Source organism: Copidosoma floridanum, unplaced genomic scaffold (genome assembly GCF_036245765.1).
Source record: "Copidosoma floridanum isolate Cflo_tuat_1 unplaced genomic scaffold, Cflo_Japanese_pri ptg000035l, whole genome shotgun sequence".
Lineage (NCBI taxonomy): Eukaryota > Metazoa > Arthropoda > Insecta > Hymenoptera > Encyrtidae > Copidosoma > Copidosoma floridanum.
In genome coordinates this window covers 2,586,572-2,600,216 of record NW_028321912.1, presented here as the reverse complement: position 1 = coordinate 2,600,216, position 13,645 = coordinate 2,586,572, and positions in this window count along the sequence as shown.

The following is a 13,645-nucleotide window of genomic DNA, read 5'->3' as shown; positions in this document are numbered from 1 at the left end:
TGTCTATAAAGTGCATATATCCGTCAATTTGAACATTAACGTACCTCTTTACATTAACTTTCATATTAAAGTTTCGACTTATAAGTTCCAGTAAAATTAAGTTAAAGTACCAAAATCCACTCATCCGCTGGTACATTAACGCATGCTATAAATATGTACAGAAAATTTTTCCAACTCACCTAAATTTTGGTGCTGTTGTAAGGAACAATCATTTATAACATTAATAATTATAACAGCATGTAAGTTTTGGAAATGCTTCCTCTTAAAAAGTATAAAATTTCCAATTGCTAATCTGTACTTTCCGACATAAAACAAAGTAGCAACACTATATACAGAGTCGAGCCAAGGAAGAATACTCGATTTCTTCATAAATCGTGTGTCAGCACTGATACATTCGATGTGCATGACAATTCAATTCTACTACCTTTTACTACGCAGCTCTCCTTATAATATATTTATAATAGTTCGTGTATATGTCCTGCGCGTGTTTTTGTTCTACATTTATTTGTCCTATGATCTGCCTTGGAATCAAGCGCTGACCCATTTGTAAGTATATCATGTTATTGATCGAACACTCTCTGTTAGGTGTTTGTATGAAATCACAAATCAGATATTTGTTGGTGTGAGTACTTTTTTCAACATGTAATGCCAAAGCGCGCGGTGGCTCAGTCGGCTAGGTCGTGGATTGGCACGCGGGAGACCTTGGTTCGTTTCTCGGCCAGTGCGAGATATTTGGGCAAGTACCTACCTCTGTGATTTTTCACATGAGCTTTCTCACCACGCAATGCTCCTCGAGGAGGGTTTAGGCGACCTCCTCGCAGCGTAATGGCCTAATTTTCCCCTACCCCCTCCCAGTAATAGGAGGCCCCCATCCCTCTCTCCTTTCTTTTTCAAAGTGCTAAGTGCCCATAGTAGTGCCCTTATTAAAGGAGCCGGACGTGAAGCACTATAATATAAAAAAAAATTCTATATATGTTATATCTATAGATATAATTTTAACATACAAGTCGTTGAAAAAGGGTGTCACCCTCAATAAAATCCATATTCAAAATTATTTCCTCATAGTACATGGCATAAGGAATAAAATGAGCCCTATTTCGAACGTGTGTCTCAAAAAAATATTTTTAATTAAAATGAGGGACAACAACAAGATATTTTTTGTGAATTTTCTCATATAGTACATACATACTTGTGTTATCTTGATTAAAAAATTTACGGAAAATAAGATTAATTGTTGCATTGCCGGAAACTATATCTTTCTATGATTTAATAAGCAAATATTAAAAATTAGGTGAATTTACTGGCTGACCTTTAAAAAATAAATTCTTGCTGTCAGTGTTTTGATTGTTTTATTGCGAAGAGGAGGAACTGATTTTTTTCAAACGACGCGTCTTTCAAACGAAACGAGACTGTCACATAGTTGAATAACAACTATGTTCAATAAATCGTTTCCGTGTAAGTAAAAAAAAGATAAAATCCAAAGAAAAAAAATCGATGCAGAAAAAAGTCCATGCAATTTCGATGCAATATTAACATATTTCACTCGAGCGAGGTTAATTGTTTGCAATTAATTTGCCGTTACGGAGGAGTAAGGAAATACCTTTATCCATCTCCTAAATATTTGTTGCTATACGCAGAAAACAAAAAACAAAATTATCCTAGATAGGAAAAAAATATATTTATTTTGTCTGATTTTAGAAAGACGTTCTAAATGTTAAAGAATCTTATTTCAGAATCGGGAGAATGTCTGATTAAAATTTTCTATAAAAAATAACAAGAATCTACCTGAATCAATTGCAATTGTATACTAAATAATTCTTATAATATTTGAAACCCACAATTTTCAGACCAAAACACCTGGATGGCATCATTATTGATAAAAACCAGGTAGAAGCCTGGTCTAGTAGAAAAAAGTAATATGTAGCTGTTGCAACTAAAAACTGTTGCATGATTATTGAGATAAATTTTCGTAACAGATAAAATAACAATGGTGATATGAGCATAAATCTTTTTTTTTGTCAGAATTGTATTATAGGATATTTCCTTCAGTTCGATTTAGTGTGCAGCACAAAAAAAAAAAGGTATTTTGGTGCTTATTTTAAGCTTGCGGTCAATATCATGTTTCGATTATTCCGGTTTTTCCTTACCAGAGTAATGACCACGTGCTCATCAAAATAAAATAATAATGCATCCAAATATAAAAAAAAATACATAAAAATGAATGATTGGCTTGTGATTTTATTCAAACACCCAAAAGAGAGTGTTCGATCAATAACATGATGTACTCACAAATGGGTCAGCACTTGATTCAATAAACAGATCATAGGACAGAAACGCGAAATGAAAGCAGGTGCAGGACATATATGGACAATTCTAATACATTATAAGCAGAGCCGCGTAGTAGAAGGTGGTAAAATTGAATTGTCATGCACATAGAATGTATCAGTGCTGACACACGATTTATGGAGAAATCGAGTATTCTTCCTCGGCTCGACTCTGTATATAGTGTTGCTACTTTGTTTCATTCCGGAAAGTACAGATGAGCTACCGAATGTTTGTCGTTGGAAGAGGAAATGTTTGTACTTAATTTTATTTATATTTATAGACCACAGCTAAAAAAAAATTTTGCAATGTGAAAATTAACGTAGGAAGGTATACATAAATATTCGAATTGATCGATTAATGTGCTTTGCAGACAGTAATTTTAGCTAAGCAACATGTGAAATTGTATGCAGTGTAGATTAGTTAAGCGTATCAGGAATTATTGAAAAGTAACGCGTTAATATTTATGTAACTTTTGACTCAGCCTTAATTTAAAAATTATTTTACTTATTTACATATTTGGAATACATAAATACAAGTTAATGTGTACTTAAAATGGTAAGTGTATGCATAATTATTAGTTTCCTTGTAATGTCTATACTTACTCTTTGTCAATATTTAATAGTATAAAAGCACAAAGTTTTTCCGAAACAATGTCATAGTTTAGAATGATTCAGATATTTTTGGGACTCTTTCAACCAACTTATAGATGGATATAGGTATTGTATGCCGTTATGTTTCAAAAATAAAATTTTTAACGATTTCCTGTGATTATGCAAAAAAAATTGGACTCGCACAAAATAATGCTAAGGAAATTCAATCCATAAAAAAATAAACGTGTCCTTGATAACAGATACTGAGACAAAATGATGTGTTTATTGTGAAATTTTTCTCAACAAATTACAAGTCTTGTATTTTTCTATATTTTTAACAATTTTTTCTGTAAAAGATCAAATGTTCTTTTACTTAACCAATTTTTTCTTATTTTCATTAAGACAAAGATATCCAATGCACATTCCTTATTTTATAAATGAGAGTCCGAACAGTTGGATTCGTGAATAGAGATAGATGCTTGGAATAATTTTTGGTATTGTCTTCGGATGGTAACAACACGTCTCACATGATAAATATCATGCATGCTAGGGAAACGTTAAATTTTCGAGCTAAGGTCAAGATAACTGAATTTCGCCTTTCCTACATAAAAAGATTTAATATAATCTAATTTAATCTAATTTTTTTATTCGGTTCAGTTTTCACTTTCCGCTTGACATTATATAGGAAAGTTTCCGCTTATGGTTACAATTATGGTTAAAATCAATGTAGGAAAGCTATGAAGTGAAAAAACGATGCTATCACAGTACATGTAAACAATACACAAATTTCATGTACATGCTTTTAACGTGGACTTTAACAAACGTGGATTCTACAGTGAATGCATAACCGGTGCTGCCTTTTTTTTGCTCCTAAATCCCATATGTTATACATCTTATAAAAAAAATAATACATCTGTTTTGTACATCACTTATCCTGGGAGTATACATAGAATCTTGTGTATAAAATAGTCGGCTTATTTGAAGAGTTTCATTTTATATTATCTGCCACATGACGAACGACACGCGCTACTTCTATTACTGATAAACGGTTACAATAAAGTAAATTTAACCAAAATTCACGATTTTTTTTACTTGTCAAGAAAACAGCGAAGTATTAGTATTTTCATCAAAATGGCTGACGAAGATGCGGATATGCAAATTGATGAAGGCGATGATTAAGGACCTTCAAGTCAGCCTGAACATTGGGGGGTATTGTCAGGTCATCAGATTGTGTCTTACAGCAACATGTCTACAAAGGAGATACAATTAGACCTTATAAAGATATCTGGCGGTCATTCTCCCTTCTCTTTCGACAAACATGAGGTAAAGCCATGAGCAATTGTGAACAAATATATATTTTTTTGTTTTTCTTACAAATTCATAATAGTAGTGTATTTGTAGGACGTCTATAAGAGGATGATGGATTGTACAAAATTTTCCCTGAATTTAATTAGCGCCACCGTAAGAATGAAAGTTCTTTGTCTCAATATTTTTCTAGTTGTAATTTTTAAATATTTAATTTTCTTCGTGTTAAATGCTTAAAATAAGTTTTAAAACGTATGTGCTGATTAGTCTTATGTTCTGCTTCGTCAACAATTTTGATCAGACCATTAGTATGAATAAAAATCTTTACCTGTTAGTAGTCTTATAATCCTACCTTTATCAGACCTGTAAATAAATTCTGATTTTTACCAATGTATTTGTTCCGTGATCGATTGAGACCAGACTTGGGTGTGTAAATTTGGAAATGAGATCAAATAACTAGTAGTTTAAATTTTTGCATGGAATAATAATTAAAACAATAAGTTTTATAGTTGAAAATCATCAAGTTGTTATAAAAAATCGGGAAATTAAATATTTGTTTTTAACTGTGAGGGATTTGGTTCGAGAAGCGGGCAGAGCCCCCAGCACTGTTTAATTTATGTGTATCTAGCTCATTTTATTATAAAAAAATATGTTAACTATACATATATGAGATATATATGAGATATCTGTGTAATTTTTAGGTCTGTGACAACTCCGTTACAGTAACGGGTCAACTAGAAGAGGATGGAAGCGTCTCATCCGAAACTATGACCGTCCCACGTGACACTGATATGGAAAAAGTTAAGACATGGCTTAGCAAAGTCAAGGTCTTGTATATATCTATTCCTAAAAACCATGAGCCAGTCGTCGGTAAATAGACTGTAACCAACATTAAAATTATCAGCTAATTCACAGTCACAGTTAACAAAAGAAAATGTATGAAGAAAAATAGTAAATGATATCACTGCATTACCTCATCTTTTATCATACGAATAATTAACCGAAGTCATTTGAGAGCATATATTTGTAATCACATTAATACAAAGATAAAAATTGCGAATTAAACGTGTTGTAATATAAGTTGATTAACACGCTTATAAATATTTACTAATGTTTAGTACAATTTTTAATCCTACACTCAATGAAGATACTTACAGTTTGAAAGTCTACTGCAAAAATACTTATGATGCAAAATAGTAGGTATACTAGAAGAATTTCTTATAAAAGTTGCTCTTGATTTTGTTGTTATACATGGTTTTGCAAGTTTTAAGTTCTTTGACGCGACTTAAACATTGTTGATATAAAAAAAAAAGTTTAAGCAAAAATATGCGTGTGCAGCACTTTACATAGTAATTAATTAGTTAATTTAAAAAATCGAATTTCTATCAACTTAAACTGTAAAATTACTTAAGTAAATGAAAAAAATCAGAACACCCACGAAAAAATATTATTAATTAAAAATCAAATATTTCCATCGAAATTATTCATTCCACGAACATATTATTTTCCTTTCACCCGCCTAACGTTGCCTCTTGTCATGTATAATTGGCAATGACGTAAGTCATCCATTATTGTATATTTTCCTTTAATAAAACTCTTAATAACCTTCATCAAACTATATAAATTTACTCCGTTAACGTTGATTTGAACTAAACTCATTGATAAATAATAGTATGATTCTCTTTCGTTAATAATTCTAATTCATGAAGCAAATCACTAATAAAAAACACCTTTATAAGTAATGTATCATTAAAAATACGATTAAATTCCAGAAAATCTAAGATATTGTAGTAAAAAGTTCAAAATTAAATTATTGAAAAACAATTGCAAAATTATAAAATAAAAGAGAAATTGATAGTTTCTACTTGCAACATAAGGGATTCTGTCGTGTGACGAATAATATAATAATGTACATGTAGTATACAGCTAAATATTTTTCTTGGCCTTTCAATTTTTATCCAAACATGATACATGATATCTAGAGATTGCTTATAAGGAAGGGACCCTTTGTCTTTATATTTTTTGTCAAAAAGAATAAGCACACTTTTTTCTTCTACACTATATTATAGGGTAAATAAGCTAATGTTAATTGAGGAATCATACACACTTAATAAAAAGGAAACGAAGGAATGAAAGCGTATGATATTTATTTTAATATTTTTATTGTATTTTACAAATTCACACACTGATGCACTAAAAATATTATAAACACTTAAATAAAACGTTAAGTTTATAATTTATATTTTAAAGAAAATTTTAAGACTTTCAACACTGTTATTGAAAAATATTGAGAGTTTATATTTTTTATTCAAGTTTGACGTTACACTAAGTACTATAATTGTATTAAATAACTATTTGTATAATGTACTATATTTATTTGCCTATGACTTCAAGAATTACAAATTTCGTTCATAGCAATGATCACCGTTCGTTATACCGTGCCTCAATCACTTGTTATCGTATACTGGACTTTTTACTATTATACAATAGTATCTGACCAAGCTGTAGATGACCATAAGATTATTTGAATGTATACCAGAGGCAAGCTTACGTGAAAAAATTTTCTTGTCTCGGAGTGGTTAAAAAACTTTTCTTTACGCTTCAGGAGTCACACGATTATTATGTAGAAAATATATAAAAAAAAGATTTAGCAGACGTATCTATGCAACTAGCATCGTCTTAGTTTCATAAAAACCTGAGATTATAGAAAAAAAATTATTTCGTTTGTTTTATAATTTATTTACAAAAATAAACAATTTTTACATGTGCTTTTATAGTATAGTTCATCTTGAAGAATAACCTCATTAGTATAAAACTAAAAAAAGATTTCCTACCTTGAATATTTTTGAGAGGCTGGTGTGCCCTCAGTAGGAAAAATAGAGTTCGCCATATATGCACCGTCACACCATGGTTACCGGGTACAGCCCCGAAGACGATGGTACTTGTCCGACAAAAACTACTGTACTACATAAATATCCGAAGAAGTAGAGTAAAATAATTCAGTTAAATAAATTTTTATTACTCTTAAATGATTCTGATTTAATTTGAAAAATTTCATTTAAAATATAGTTGACAATAACAAAAACTAAGTAAATACGGTGTTAAAAAAAAATATTCAGTTTGTTTTACCGACAACTTTGGACTTTATTAAAAATTAAATTACCTTTTGAAAATTATCTCAGAAATACGTGAAAAGTAGTCTTGGCACTTTACAATTATCAGCTGCATTTGTTAGTTAGGATTTTATTTAAAAAATTGTATTTTTTTAAAAACTTTTTGCTTGTATCTTAACGTAAGTGACACGTAGCAAAATCTTATGAGAAGCCAAATTGTTTGTCAGAAGGTGCTTTATATGATGTAATTTTTTTCGATCATGAAATATTCGTTTTCAAAAAATCACAGAAACTTACATTCTAAACTTCATATTGTTTAATAACTGTAAAACCAATAATAAGTAGACAATTCAAACTAAACTATGAGAATTGGTAATTTTTGTGTAATCAAATAAAATGCTTTTGAATCTATTGCAAAATATCGCTTGGTTATTATTTGGATAAGCTTTCAAATTTAAAATGTCAGATGGCAGCATTGCAAAAGGGAATTCTGTTTCTTTTGTTTTGTGCAACACACGTTGTTTAGTCTCTATTAGGATTTAAAAATAAAACTTAAAAAAATTTTTTTTAGATTTAAATCGCAGAAAACGATTTTCCGTCATAAGAAAACGTAATACCTTCGATATTTTTTTTACATACTTTATTAAAATAAAGTGCATTGTTTTTGGTAAAAAATACCAATTTTAAAACAAAAACAGTTGAAAAATGTTGTTTATAACTAAATTTACAAATATTATTTGATATTTCTTTTTAGTTAAAGAAAAATTTGCTAACATTTTAAACCGAAAATTGGGCTGGTTATATTTTTTATTTTGTATATGATTGAATACACATTAATTAATTTTGTATACATGTAATGCGTTTTTATTAATTAATTAATCTAAGTGATACTTTTATTGATGTCTTAAGATGTTTTAAGGCAAAAATTTAATAAAAAATATTAGTTTTCGTCGAACAAGTGCCATTGTCTTTGGGGATATTTTGCGGCATAATGTAGCCGTGGTGCGAAGGCGCTTATGTGGCGAATCCTATTTTCCCTACCAAGGGAACTCCTGCCTCTCAAAACACCTAAGGTAGGAAATGGTATACTTTATGTCACTTTTTTTTAGAAAGTACAGCTATTATCGCCCAAACAGCTTGGAGGCAAATGTTTTATCATTGTGCCCAAGTCGCGTATGTCGTTGTTCTTACCAAGGGCAAAAAGTGCAATTTTAACTGTAGGCACACTTCGCACCTAGTAATCCACTTTCTGCAAGTTGGCCTAAAGTCATAATAATAATTCAGAGTGTGTTCCGAGGGCATAAAGCGTCTGTTACAATTTGTACCCATAGTAAGAAAATTTTGTATACCTTAGTGGGTGCAAAGTCTTTTCACGCCCTAGAAAAAAAGAAACGTCTCTACCAAGTGGGGCATTACTTGGGCAAGTTGGGTGATTACTTTTTTGTTTACTTTGATTTGTACATGTCTAACTTTTAATCACAGGCGAAAACCTGCATATTTTACTCTTGGTAAGAATAGTAGTTTTTTTCGAATGAGTGCCATCGTGTCTGGGGCTATTTTGCAGCTCGAGAGGTCTGCCACTTAGAGCTCGAGGGACGTAAGTTAGCTGCGGAGCGATTGCACTTACGTGGCGAATCCTATTATTTTTTTACCAAAGGCACACCAGCCTCTTAAAAACGCCCGAGGTAGGAAAAAACACTATACGTGACTCGGGCACAAACATACAATAATCGTATCCTTCAAGCGATAATGTTTGTACTTATGTGTCCTAGTAACGTCATATAATATTTTGTGATTTACGGTATCACGATAACAGTCTTATGGGGTATAAGGCCACAAAGGGCGAGGCTGTGGCTCCCGGTACTGAGAGTAAACTGAAAATGGCTTCCCATCGTTGTACAAACGGTTATTTTTTTTTGGTTTCCTAAGTTTCTTGATTCTCCTACATTGTTTTCTTACAAAATACTTTACAATCTGTCTGTGAAATTTTTCATACAAAAATATGATAAAGCTTAAGGCAAATCCACAAATTAAAAACACAAACAATGGAGCGACTTCAGTAATACCTAATGATGTACATGAAACTTCTTTAGCAATGCTCATAGCGTCAAGCCTAGCCTTCCTTGTTCGAGATAGTACTCCATTTTCTCTGTACTTCTGAATACTAAAAAAAATGTTGTTGAAATTCTTAGATACGTATTAACTTTTTTAATACTTACTGATGATTTAAAAATTGAAGAAGTGGATCTCCTTTTTTTAAACCGATAGCTCTTTTTCTAGTATTACGTAGTGGAATCGCCAAGGTCTCGCAATAGTACTTCATAATAAGTGGACGTCGTATTATGTCAAATGTATAATAAACCACTCTTTCATTGCATATCTAAAATCAAATAAACTTGGAATACTTCAAAAGCTAAAAAATAATCTGTTTTAATTCATTAAATATTTGTAGCTTTCAAAAACATTATAAAATCGCTTTGATTTAGTGTGTCAGCCTATAACCAGATTTACACAGTAAAGTTTCGTAACACACCTGTAGTACAATTTTCCAACTGAAACGTTTAAGATATTTCTAAATGATTTTTATAGAATTTCTTTCAACGACAAAAATCGTTTTCTAGAATAGAATATTCAAAAACATTAACAAAAACTTTTACCATAATTTGAAATAAAAGTTTATAAAACAAAGCAATGGAAATAATTTTTAGACGCTATTATTAAAGATTGTACATTGTTAAATATTTTTTAAAATAATTGTCACACAAACTAAATATTTTACATTACCTGATTAAAAGCATCTTCTTGAGTTGTGGGTAGACTATTCTCATCCCTTAAAAACAATTTTAATTTATCATTTATGTCGTTCTCCGAGCTCTAAAAAAATGTCACAAGATAAAGTTTATGAGTATAATGGAAATTGTACATATTTTTAGTTAAAACTTAATAAAATTACCGAGAAAAATGTTAAAATAGTATCATTTTTTAGAATGATCAATTGATATGTTTTATCCTCTATAAATTCACTTGCACTTTTAAATGGAATATGTGGTATTGAAACTGTTGCGAAACTGGTAAAACAGCCCGCGTACATTGAAATAATAATGAATGCTGTCAGATATAGCGACAGCCTTGCGATTTTGGATGATACAGAATTAAATTGTACATCTGTAAATTAAAAAAAACATTAGTGTATAGTCAGGCAATTCTACCATACAAGTTCTTAAATTCCTACGCTTCGTAAATTATATTCAACAGTAGATGATTATCGTACAAGAGCAAAGTCATAAATTTCGCGAACTCGAATAACTATCCATAATTTAAAAATTTTTTAAATTCAAGTATTCAGAAATCAAGCAAATCTTAATTGTCTGCACAGTTTAAAGTATCCTGTACACATGACGTATTGAAAAATTGTTTTGCCTAGTTAGAGCAAGAGCCTCTCTCACAGCTCTTTGAAAACTTATTGGATACTGATTTTTTTAGAAAATTTCTAACTGTTTTCAACTTTTCTCGGACGCTTTCGTTTTTTTATGAGTGTTCGCCTGTAGGTTATAGATAATATTTTTGAAGCTAAAGAGTTATAAGCGTAGTTTAATCCGGATTTATTGGAAAATTAAATGGAACAGCCAAATTTTACTCGCCCAACAATATGATGCGTTGAGACAAAGAGAAAAGTAATAATCATCAATATTGTTTTTAATTACTTTTTCTCCTTTTAGCACTTATAGGGACTTTCAGTTGCTGCTTTTTTTTGATTGATGGTGAAACAGTTAAAAGAAATAAATAGTTATTCACATAGCAAGTGTGAAAAATATGATTTCCCGAAAAAATATGAATGACACGCACGAGCTACCGTTACCGGCCACGAGTGCAAGTTTATCACACAAGTGCGGGAAATAGTCCGACACGAGGTGCGTTCGAGATGTCTCGCCACATAAGGGTAAGGAAAATAGATATAAAAGAAGTATTAATGTTAAAAGCAGTGTGTAGCAAAATTCTTTCCTGTGTGCAGTAATAATATTTCGCTCACTAGGTGCGTAATATATACTAGTAATGCATACTTTGTCAACGCTACGGTGATGAAAACTTTTTCCTAACACGAAGCCTTTTTCGTGACATTTAAACGTTGACAGCGCCCTTGAAAAGAGAAATATCATTCTCGACACGATCGATATCAAACTAGGGCTATTCCACGATGCACAAAATAGTTCTTATGATGATGGCACTAGTATGACGTGACGAAAATTTCGTACCTTGGGCATTTTTGAGGGTCAGGTATGCCTTTGGTAAGAAAATTAGGTTCGGCACACAAGTGCCATCCCATCATAATGTTAAAGTCTTTGCTGTATTTTTACAAGAAACCTCCATTAATAGTTTACCTGTGAATTCTTGATGGACAAACATGCGCCATACATTCAAAAAACCATCCGACAATTTATAAATGAATCCTCTTCTATCTTTATGTAATACTAAAATGATTACAAATAATACTGAAGAAATAGGTATGAGTATAATCAAAAAAATCCAAATACGCTTGTTAAAAACCTGTTCAATTAAAAATGTATTAAAATTAAAAAAAAATTAGGTTATAAATATTTCAAATTCAAATATTTTTACCTCAAAATAACCATTCCATGGAATTTCCTTGGAGTCTGATAATTTATACAAAATATAATCTTGATAATCCATGATTTCGATCGTTACGTCATACTCATCTAAATTTTTGTTCGTTAAAAACTTGCCAGGAAGAATAATACTCTCATTCAATAGTTTTGTAGAATCGTTTGATGTGTTCTCAAGACTTTCATTTAATTTTTTTATGATATGAGAATCGTTTTTATACTCAAGTACTAATCCTGTTGTTTTAGCGAAATCTTGAACTACTTGAGAATAAAGAGGAGATGAAACCTAACGATGCAGAGAAACAATTAATTTTTTTGAAATAAAATAATTTTGTTATTTAAAAATAAACTTTTTATGAAACAAATTACTTTGGTAGTAATTGTAGCCGAAGCACCACTTAAATTTTTTCGTCTCTGGACTAAAGCTCGCTTGTCTATGAGGGTTAATCCGTTTTCCTTGCTCCATTCAAATAATTTATTAACTTGTAATTCATTCTGGGAGCCGACAGCGAACCATTCATGAATGTTTTTATTGTTTCCGCATTTTATCAAAACTTCACTTTTTATATTTAAGTGAAGGTAATTCTTTTTAGGATATCGGCAAGTGATATCGATTTGTTCAGTAACGGCTGGCCGGAATAACAAAAGCCATACGTGAGGCGACAGATTATGATGCCTCGAGAAACGTGTAAATTTTTCGAAATCATTGTCAGTATTTAAAAACACCACAAAAAGGGTTTTTGAGTAATTTCTTAGTTTCGGATACTTTTCTGAAAGATCCGATATAGTCGAAGCTACAGAATACACCATTTTTCGTGAGAATTCTTTAACCATGTTAACCACCGAATGTATATCTGTGGATTTAAGAGAAAAATTGTTGTTATCAGGTATTATGATTTTCTTAACAAGCGCTTTGCTTTTGCTTACCTTCGTTGCTCCTGTAAATAATTCCTATACTGGTGGTCGCATAGAACTTTTGTACATCCAAAATTACAGGAACTTGACTTTCCATGTTTTTTGCTGAATCACATGGCATAAATAAAACAACGGCTAATATTACAACGAGGCTGGTTAGCTTCACCATTTTTGGCTAAAAATAGATTAAGAAAAAATGTACATGTTTACTTACATAATTAAATAAAATCATTTCATAAGCATACTTTCTACGAGTTAAAGAAAGCAAATTACGTGAGTACAACTACTAACGCATAACAAAATGAACATTAAATTTAATTTAATTACAATACTTATACAACAGTGTTATTTTTATTTCATGGTACAAAATGGATTAGGCATGTAAATTGTAAAGACACATTTCTATTTTTTTCTGTTTTAAATGTATTAAATGTATGTTACGCTACTATTGATTGAGTTCAGTCAAATTTTCTTTTTAATTCTGAATAAATTATAAATATAACTCAAGATGTTGTAAAAGAGTAAATAATATAGTTATCCTCTATACACGGAGACATTCAAAATATTTTTTTTGTAAATCCCATAAGAAATAAAAACATTTACGAAAATTTTTATATTTTGTACAAAATTTTTTTTTTTTTTCTACTATTTACCATACTATTGCCTTAGTAAGTGGTAAAAAGGTTGTGAAAAATAGATTAAAAATTATAAAGAAACCTCCAATTTCTTTGTTTCCGAATCCGCATTGAATTTTTTAATCTTCAAACGTTTTTCG